This window comes from Tripterygium wilfordii, chromosome 3 (genome assembly GCF_013401445.1).
Source record: "Tripterygium wilfordii isolate XIE 37 chromosome 3, ASM1340144v1, whole genome shotgun sequence".
Taxonomy (NCBI): Eukaryota; Viridiplantae; Streptophyta; class Magnoliopsida; order Celastrales; family Celastraceae; genus Tripterygium; species Tripterygium wilfordii.
In genome coordinates this window covers 6,879,047-6,889,632 of record NC_052234.1, presented here as the reverse complement: position 1 = coordinate 6,889,632, position 10,586 = coordinate 6,879,047, and positions in this window count along the sequence as shown.

The following is a 10,586-nucleotide window of genomic DNA, read 5'->3' as shown; positions in this document are numbered from 1 at the left end:
CCAGATGGGCAACTGGATCACTTCGACGATTGAACCTTTCAAATGTTGGCATAACCAACCCCTTAAGAACCTCTCTCTTTTTGATCTCCTCGGTAAAAAGAGAAGTCTTCATTTTATCGAGAGCCTTAATTGCTCTTTGTTGGGCACCATAGATGAGGTTAGCCTTTATAGCATCAAACTCATCACTATACTTGACTGACCTTTCATCCCAGCGCTTAGTTACCCAGGGATTGCTATTAGCATGATGGGAATGTTGATCCTCCCCGTGCTCTCCCTTTCTCCACGGAACCCTTTTCAGGGTTCGCCATTTATACTCCGTCTTGGTGTATGAATGTCTACCTGGTGAGTGTCCCTACTCAGAAAAAGAACCACCTGTTCTGTCAAACGCCTCTCGTCTATTGCATAAGGTGGGCTATCAAGACGGCGCTTGCCTTTCGCCTGACTTCTGCTAGCCCTTGTCTCAAGGACTCTAAATACTCAGTTATGCACTGGATTTTTGCCTCAACTTGGTCATTGGTTGGAAGTGTTCCCTTTGCGACCTTGTTGACTTGAGTCACGTTGGCACCAGCATTCTAGTGGCCGTCATCTCCATTCTCTTTATGGCTATTTCATTGATGGGATCCTATTCCCTTTGCTTCCAACTCATATCGCATGGTCGCCATGTCACTTTCAGCTTGGTTGTTTCTGGAAAATAGATTATCTCCCACTGTGGTTGCCAAAATGTAGTGAATAAAAACTAACCACCACGTTGGCTGAACACTCCTTAGTGCTACAAGGGACTGTTCGGTTGACCGCTCCTCCGTGATCCTACTATCCTTATCCTGAAAACAAAGATTGTCAGTGAGACTGAAGATCGTTGGTCTACTGTGGGCACTCGACGCTTAAGTTGGCCTCCAAGACAATCAACAGCCAAAGTAATCACAATTAAAGTGTAAAAAAATGTCGTACGACTTTATCTCTCTTTTATAGTGGAGGAGTTTCATTCCTTGTACAACTTTCTCAGAGTAAGTTTGGGGATTTCCTTCAATCAATAAATTACCTAATTTAATGATAAAATAATTTTCAAAATTATATACCTATTATTAATAACGTGGTCAACCTATTGCAACGACCAATAGCCTTACGTCATCGTGTGCTTAAGGAAATATATACCCACACCAACCATATATTGCTTTGACAGAAGCTCGTGAAAGACTACTTGTAAAAACCCTAAAAGGCAAAGGATGACGAGCAATAATTTTGAATATGGTAAGTAAATGAGATAGTGGAAGGAGGGAATAAGGTATTGGGAAAGAAGAAATTTTTTGTTTGGTCAAGTAAGTTTTCGAAGAAGGTGAAATTTTGAACACTATCGTAGAAAATTGAGAGGTGCCCCAAGGAGGGTTGAAGACGAAACAGAAACAAAAAAATCATAATTTCATTTTTGAAATAAAATTGTCGAAAAACTTGAGGGAACAAAAGCGCACCACTTGAAAAATGGAATTATCACCATAATTCATTGAGTTTATAATGGCAATTGATATTGCCATTTTTAGCCATCTCAAAATAACCTATAATAAGGTTATAACGGCAAATGACCCAAACCCCACTGTATAATTGTTTGTAAAAGATGAATCTATTGTAGGGAGAATTGGGTTGATAAGGTCTATTAACGACTTTCCTGCCTATGATATGTTGTCTGGATGGATGACTGCTAGGAAGTTTGCATGTCTTTGTTGTATGGAGTACCTTGAAAAATGGTAGGAAAAATTCATTATTAGACGGAACAAGGATGCATTTTTTAAAAATTGAATGGAGAGATCAAAACCTCCTCCAAGTTTGTCTGGAGAAGAAGTGTTGGCAAGAGTTCAGAATTTTCTAAAGATTACTGAGACCAAGCCATTATCATTATCTGGATATGGCCAAGAACATAATTGGACCAAGAAGAGCATCTTTTGAGATGGACATATTGGCCTAACAATTGATGTGACATAACCTTGATGTTTTGTATATTGAGAAGATTGTTTGATAACGTTTTCAATATGTGTATGGACATTAAGAAAAAAACGAAGGATGATGCTAAGTTCTGGTTGGACCTTTTCACATTATTGCAAACGTAGAGCTTTAGAGTTAGTGGAATATGATAATGGTAAATCAGTCAAACTGAAAGCATAATTTTGTCTCAATATGGAGCAAAAAAAAGTTGTGTGTGATTGCGTCTTCAATTAAAGTTTCCAAATGATTATACATCCAACCTAGTCAGGTGTGTAGACATGAGGGAAGGAAAGCTATTTGGGATGAAAAGTCATGACTATCATTTTTTCATACAATAGCTACTTCCAGTTGCATTTCGGGCATTACCCTATCCCATTTGAGTTGTTCTTACTAAGTTGAGTTAGTTTTTTGAGATATATGTTCGACTATGCTATAAGAAGATCAATTGAGCATCATGGAGGTCAACATTCTTGTGATCCTTTACAAATTGGAGCATATATTTTCCCCGTGTTTCTTTGACTCCATGGAACATCTCCTGGTACATCTATCATTCGAAGCATGGATGGGTGGGTCAACACAATATAGATGAATGTATCATTTTGAAAGAATATAAATTATTTAATTGATTTAATTAGGGATGTACATCGGATATGAAAACCCGGCCCGACCCGGGGCTTATCAGGTAGACCCGAAATCTTTTTTATCGGTCCGGGTCAAAACCGACCCGATAATAAAAGAACAAGGTCGGGTTTCAAGTTATTATTTTATTAATTTTTGGGTAATCGGGTGACACGATAACCCGATCATATAACAATCATACATGAGAGGCTTGAATGGTTAGTGGGTTGTTTCATACTTTTAAAGCCTCTTTCCCTTTAGTTCTCTTTTATGTTTACGATGTGGGATGTGGAACTTCAAGATCTTATATTGTCATTGATTCATTATCACCATTCTTCCTCCTCATCTTCCATTCTTCCTCTTCTATCTCATCACCATTCATATCAAGATGCCCCGTATGCATGTATATCTCATCATTTTGGGGCTCCCTCTTTTCTCTCTCTATCTTCTCCATCATTACTTGATCATTCTCTTCTATGCGTGAGACCACCCATCCATTTTCATAGATTTTTTATCTCTATATTTCCTTGGTGAATAAACCTCTCATATACTTGTGAATTTGGAATGAAGATTGCTATAAATGCAGTGTAGAATGTCCAAGTATTAGCATCATGGCTGGTACTTACGTCAAAAAATAACTGTACTATAATTAATCCATGACTTTTTATGTTCAAATTTCAAACTTTCCAAGTAAATTGGGCCTTTTTTCAGTAAGCTATAGCTTCCTACTCTATCAAACGTCGACCGGCTTAAATCAAGTACCTTTGGGCGCTAGCTTTTCAAAAGCTATATAGCTTAATGAGAGACACTAGTCATATAGAATTTAGATTCCTTTGCTTGCTTTAAGTATCCTGGTTGTTTACTATTTCCAAAATCATCACTACAAGTTTTTTACTCATTTTAATTTTAATAAGGGTATTTTTGTAACTCACATATATTAACTCTCCTTAACTCTACCTCTTATCCAAGTAAGGGTAAGTTAAGATTGTCCCTCTCCCATAACTGCCCCTCACTTAACTCTCCCTCCATTAACTCTACTCTACTTTTCATTTTTCAATCCAAGCAAAGTCTAAGTGAATTATAGATGTCATTTGTATATGTGTTGCAGACTGTATACAGACCCCTCCATATATGCCCCTATCCCACATGCACCCACCACCCAGATCCGGCCATCGGACACACGGGTTGGCGGTTGCTCCTTATCCCAACATATTGGGGTTTTGGATAGCACATGGTCGATCGTATGTGGATATGATCATATTCTGACTCTGTGTAAGTACATTTTTTGTTACTCTTATATGTTATACATTAATTACAGAAATATTTACGTCACTAATATGTTATTATTTTTTTAATTTCTAGTTTCGAGCCTTCTTCCATTCATAGGATGATCAGTTCGATCATGAAGGGCAAGTTCGAGCATGCCGCAAATACATGGAAGAGTAGTACTAGTGAGTACAAGGATTTATATTTTGTGGAGTTTAGTAAGTATAAAGTATCTTACAAAATTGTGTTCTTTAATTAACATATGCTAACTAATGCTAACTATTGTTATTTGAATTTTATATTTTGCAGAAGAGATATAAGTGGGACTCCACTTACGATCGTGAAATAAAGAGATTGGGGAATAAGAAGAGTGGGGAATTATTTTGGGGAATGATGGAGAAGGTTCAAAGTGGGAGAGACAAAGGTGAATGGATGCCGGAGAGAGTCAGAGATGAGAATCACACGATTAGGATGGACCCAAAGTACGTGAAGCGGTGAAGAAAAGGGAGAAGGGAAAGATGAAACGATTATCTGACATTGGTGGGATACCGGTGGCTTTGTTCCACACTCAGAGCATTATAAGAGATTGTTAAAATTTATAATTTTTAATCAAGTTTACATTTTCAATTGTTTATCTATGATAAAATAAAAATTAACTTGTCTTTTAAATTACATTGCAAAAAGAAGAATATGATCGAGATCCCATCCATGTTGAGGTCTTTCTTCGTACCCACTAGAAAAAGGGTATGCAAGACTTCGTTGATGCACGAGCAACAAGACATACGTAAGTAATATAAATTTTATTAAATTTGAATATATTAATATGATATTTGATATTATAAATTTTTTACTTTTGATACAGGATGACTGTAACAACTTAATGGAAGGCCAATCCACACAGGCATCGACCTCTGGGAGTGGCGGCGAGCCACCTTTTGAGCAGTCGGATGAGAATTATATATTCATGGAGGCGGTTGGGGGTTCAATACGAAATGACGTGTCTACGGCCTTGGATCAAAGACGCGTCGTCTGCACTATTCATCATCTTCCTCTGGCGGACAATCCAAATCGCATTCTCAAGATTTTCGATAGGAGATAGATGAGCTCATGGGTCGGATGAACTCCGAGTTATGAGATTAGTTCATAGGTCAGATCACAGATCAGTGAAATACGATCAGTAGCTTGCGACATGAGTGGGGAGGAACAAAGACGGATTGTTTCTGAAGTAGAAGCGACATTCTTTCTCAATCTGACCATTGTGAATTTCTTTAGGGAAGTGTACTTCTTTCCCATAGACGGCGCCAAACTGATGATGTCTAAAACAGGTCTACCCTATCAGACAAATCAGTCAAGTCAGACTGAGCTGGAATAACTAATTTCTCCTTTGCTGGTACGTGATCTCTTCTTTCCTTCCTGCACAAGAAGCGAACGTAAGCTTCGGTAGGGCCCCGAGGGTGTACTCGGGGGGACCTCTCCGATGCTCAAGTCAGTACAGTACTAAACTTGGGAGGATGGCTCGTTGCTTCGAGCGTTGCCTCTTGCTCAGTAAGTATTTTAGAATGCAGGAGTTCGATCCCTTACCTGAGGGCAGAGGTTCCCCTTTTATATGAGTTTGAAGTGTTCGAGTTGTAGTAGGAGTCAAACTCTCTCTCATTGGTTTTCCAGAGGGTTTCTCGGATGGTAAATTCTATCTGTATCACTCTCCAAAGGGGAGTAGGACTCTATCTAGAATTGGCGTCCTATGAGTACTCTTCATTAGTTGAAGCTTCGTGCGTAGATGCTTCTGTAGTACGGTTATCGAAGTGTGGTCTTCGGTCTGATAGTGCAGAGGTATACACTTCGGTCAAGAACCGAAGTTTACCCTTCGGTACGTCACCCACATTGCCCTCACTGGAACTTACTCTGCCACGTGGCCTTCTCCCATTAGTGGGGGTATTTGGGGAATATCACATTAATTAAAAAATAAATAGTTCGTGTTGGAAAATACGTTCCTAATTTCTTTGGCAAGTTGCAAAGGATTATGTTCGTGGTTCATCGTTAAATGACAATGAATTTTTTATTCTATCACAAATGTAATTCCGTCGTAACTTTTTGTCTGAAAATTTTTTACTACAAGGGTTTTTGTGATGGAACTCCCTTAATTTACTATTTCCTAGTAGTGAGTTGTGTTTGTAGCAGTCCATCTTTTCGCACTAGTAACTCTTTGTCTGTTTTGTGCTAATCCATACCGATCATACAACTTTGTCTTCCTAAGCTCAACACTAGCTCATAGTAGGAAAAACTTTTATTACTAGTTTGATAGTTTGACCTATTATATTATCTATTTTACATCTTTTATTGGGCGATGTGAAACAAGATACTTAACTCCATCGCCACTCGATAGCTCGTTCAATACTACGAAGCTTGACACTATCCATAGAGATTTGTGGCACTGCCCACTCGAGGAGGTCAGGACAATCCTTAAATGGTACTTCAAACTCTTTGTGGTGATCAATAATTATTTATTAAACGATGATATTGATAGGTGTTCATCAGTACGCAAGCATGCCAACCATGATCGCTGTAGTCCATCCAATGTTGTATGTATGTACACATTCAAATTTGCATGAAAGTTCTCGAATATATAATCAACAATTTGTAATACATACCTAACGTGACATCATTAATTGTTCTTTATTTAACAAACATATACTACATACCAATAATCTTTATTAGTTTTGCATCCAAGAGTCATAATTTATGTAAAGAAGTTCAACTTGCATTATGTTTTTATCTTCACGGATGGTTTAACATATAGTAATTAGATTAAGTAAGACCAAAAATAGAGTCACATTGGTCAGGTTTTACCAACCAAATAATAATGTTCTACAATACTTCTGCCTTCCCATAACAAAACAAGCTTTTGAAAAGAAGTTTAATAAATATTGTCATACTTTTCCACTAGATAGGATCCTAATCATCAATTAATTTAGAGAAAATATTTGTTTTGGACGTTAACTCTTTTGTCTTAACTACCAATTTCTACATATTTTATACAATGCAATGCACTGTAATGTTAATCTAAACATGTATGGCCCTAATGTTTTATCATATCACTATCCTTCTCTTATATTTCAAAAGTAAGGAGTCGATCGTTTTATAGGTTAATAAGGAAAACTTTCTTTCTTTCTTTCTTTTATAACTGATAAATACACTATATAAGGTTGCCCCTTTGGACATCTGATATGAGCATAAACTTAGACCGTCATGTTCGCACGCATAGAAGTTTCCTACCTATATAAAGACATGATAAGTTGAGTCAAAACCTAGTGCATGGCCACAAGAATATTGCTCCCAATAGAAATCGAACTCATAACTTCCCGAGTCTATACAATTTAACCCCAAAGAGATTCACCAATTAGACTATTACCCAAGTGATTTAATAAAGGAAAACCTTAAATGTCATGGTTCTAATGGTTGAATCGGATCAAGATTTCTATTTTCAATCAACAACTTTTAGATTAATTTGTTTTATTAAGTTCAAGTTGCTTCGAATAGTTATTTTTTCTTAACAAATATTAAAAGTCTATATAAAAAATTGACACCAATAATGTTATGTATGTGCCGACTTTGCAGCTTGAATGTTGTTTGATAGTTGTTAGATCCGGAAGTTCAAAACACCTGTTTTTATGTCGGTAAGAAAACGAACACGTTAGCAACGTTCACACGATACACATATATAAATTGAGTAAAAACAAATCGAGTCAGTGTGATTTCACCTCTGATCTTAAAAGTGATTAATTTCTCCATCTATGTGCTTGCAGTCGTCCCAGTAATTTCACCTCAGGCTTCATTGGTAACATGTTAATAGAAGCACACTGGCCAACCCTACCCAACCTACCCTGGCCCTTGAGCACAACCCAAGTCTAAGCTCATGTAATTAAGGCTTTCTCCCACAAAACCACGGGTGCCCTTGGGCCCAAGTTCATGCTCCCTACAAGGAGCATCATAATTAAACTCATTCTTGAGTTCCAAAATTTTCAATGTGGGATTGGATACATACCACCATATATATACACCAACTTACATAATTCCATGCGGATAATTTTAGGATCAATTTCTCATTCACGCATTATTGATTTTTGTAATGTAAATGTACTACGCTCATTTACACTCGGGGATGTACGTACTCAAACTTCGACCCATCCCAAAAGGTGTGGGTCCCACATTTAATTGTCCCCAAAGTAGACTCATTTATATGCACCAATATCCAACAATAATTGTTAGAACATTATAAAGTAAATCTTGTCATTAATTATCATCAAACAATATATGTAAGAATTTCAATAAGATCTACTTTCTAGAAGGGAAAAAAGTATATTTGAAGAATTACATGTGAAATGTTAGAGCTCGTTTATTGTTATATGCCAAATTTTAGTATTCATTTATCAACTCTAGAACAATTAAGATTATAAGAATTTGCAGGTAAATTACTTAATTATGAGTTTTTTTGGGCATATAATTTGGTGTCAAAACCCTTTATCTTTGCATAGAGTATTGTACAAATTTCAATTATAATATCCACATAACTTAGGCATTTGATGCCGTGATTTTTTTTTTTTTTTGAAACAGTGGTTTAAAAAAGGGTAAGATTCGAACCCACGATCTAATGGGTGGATGATCCCTTATTGATGCCGTGATTCTTGATTTGAAGATCGTCTTCAAATGTGCATAAAATAAACAAAAAATAATTAAAAAATTGTATTCTATAAAAAAAAAGTTTTATTTTTATATTCTAGTGTTGGATGGGAGAGAGATCCATTGAAAATGACAAGGGTCACTCTCCATGAATACATTTTTATATTGGTTAGTGTTTCTTACCATTACAGCCTATCAAATACAACCTGCTTCTACTTTTCAATTCAAAAATATATGAATTTACGATTTTATATAGGGTACTACTGCAAATAATTTACGATTTTATATATCTTATGTTGTGATTGTGGGATGCCAAAAAACATATGAATTTTCCAAGATCAATATTATTTGCACCCCATTTTTTACAATGTACACCTCACTCCAATGTATTTTTAAAGGATTAATGGAGTGTATTTAATAAAAAAAGATATAAATAATGTTAATCTTTTCGAAATGTTAGGTTAGATACTATTGTAGCATCATATGCATAATTTTTTTAATAATACCCATTAAACGACAAAATTTCACCCAAATTTGTTTAATATTTCTTCATCTTATACCTTAATATTGATATACAACAATTTGCTCTAGCATCTTTAATCTGCGATTAACTTGCTTCTAAATTAAGATATATATGAACGTAATCGAAACAAATTAGAAGAATTCAGACCTTGGGAGCCTGACGGGCTGGTCACAACTTGGGTATTTACTCTTCCAAATCAAAGAGGTTATGGGTTCGAATATGGAAGATGAGATATTTTTCTGAAATAAAACCGTGAGGGGAGAGGAGGAATGTCTGACATATATCCTAGAGTGGACAATACCTTTGTATGTAAAGACGCATCCGTATAAATTGGTCACTTGGGTACTCACTCTCCCAAAGTAAATAAGTTATGGGTTCCAATGGAAAAGACAAAATAATTTCTTAAAATAAAATCGTGAGGGGAGGATAAGAATGTCCATAGAGATACCAAGATGGAAAATACCTTTGATGTAACAACGCATCCACACACATATAGAGCACTGCTCAGGTGTGGAATTCCACACGTGAGCAAAGTGCGGACCTCCCTAAAAGGGCAGGTTTTAAAAACATAACAAGTGTGGGACCCACACATTCAAAACCTGCCTTTTAAGGCAGACCCGTACATTAGGCTCTGGCACCTGAACAATGGTGTGTGTCTAAATATATATATATATATATAAAATAATTCTCACATAATAATCTAATATAAAGGTGTAAAATAATGGTGATTTTTTAAAGATGTGATTTATTACTATTATTTGATTTTGAGCTCACATAGTTGGTTCATATTTTATCATTCTTGTGTGTGTATATATGTATGTATTCTCATAGTGGGTCGACCGCCACAGGAAATAAAAAGGAGAGATGTTTCTAGATATCTCATATATGTCATGGCCATGTGGCCATCCTCGATACGCACAGTAGTCATTGGCACAAAATACACTGCAATAAAATCTGATTAAATATGTTAGTAGTCCAAGAGAGTCCAAATATTTTAAACGAAATTTTAAAACCTTTTACCTCTCAAATAAAATATTAGATTTTAAAAAAATTTACATATTCAGAATCAGTGCATAAAAATTCTTTCTAATAATATCAATTGTTGATGAGTTTTATTGGTAAAATCTTAATTTCATTGTTTTTTTCAATGGAATTTCAAAAACTAATGAATTCAGAATTAAAACTAAATTATGATTTAAAAAACAATGGAATTTATATTAAAATAATAAATTTTAAACAATCAATTCTAAAATAAAATAGTAGAATAAAGCTATTACATTGACTTGATTGACTCTTATGAATTATTAAACTGATGGGTTACATGTAATTTTCATAAATGTAAATGTAATTATAAGTAGACATTACTGTCTGCACATAATATGTAGAAAGACTATTTATAAAAATTGAATGTAATTTTAGTCTGCAAGTTTATCAGTGGAGCACATTTTGATTTGTAAGACTGTAACCAATAGCAGGTATTGTGTGTATATATTTACAATATCTTATTGGTGCGTAGTTTTTGTGGTGG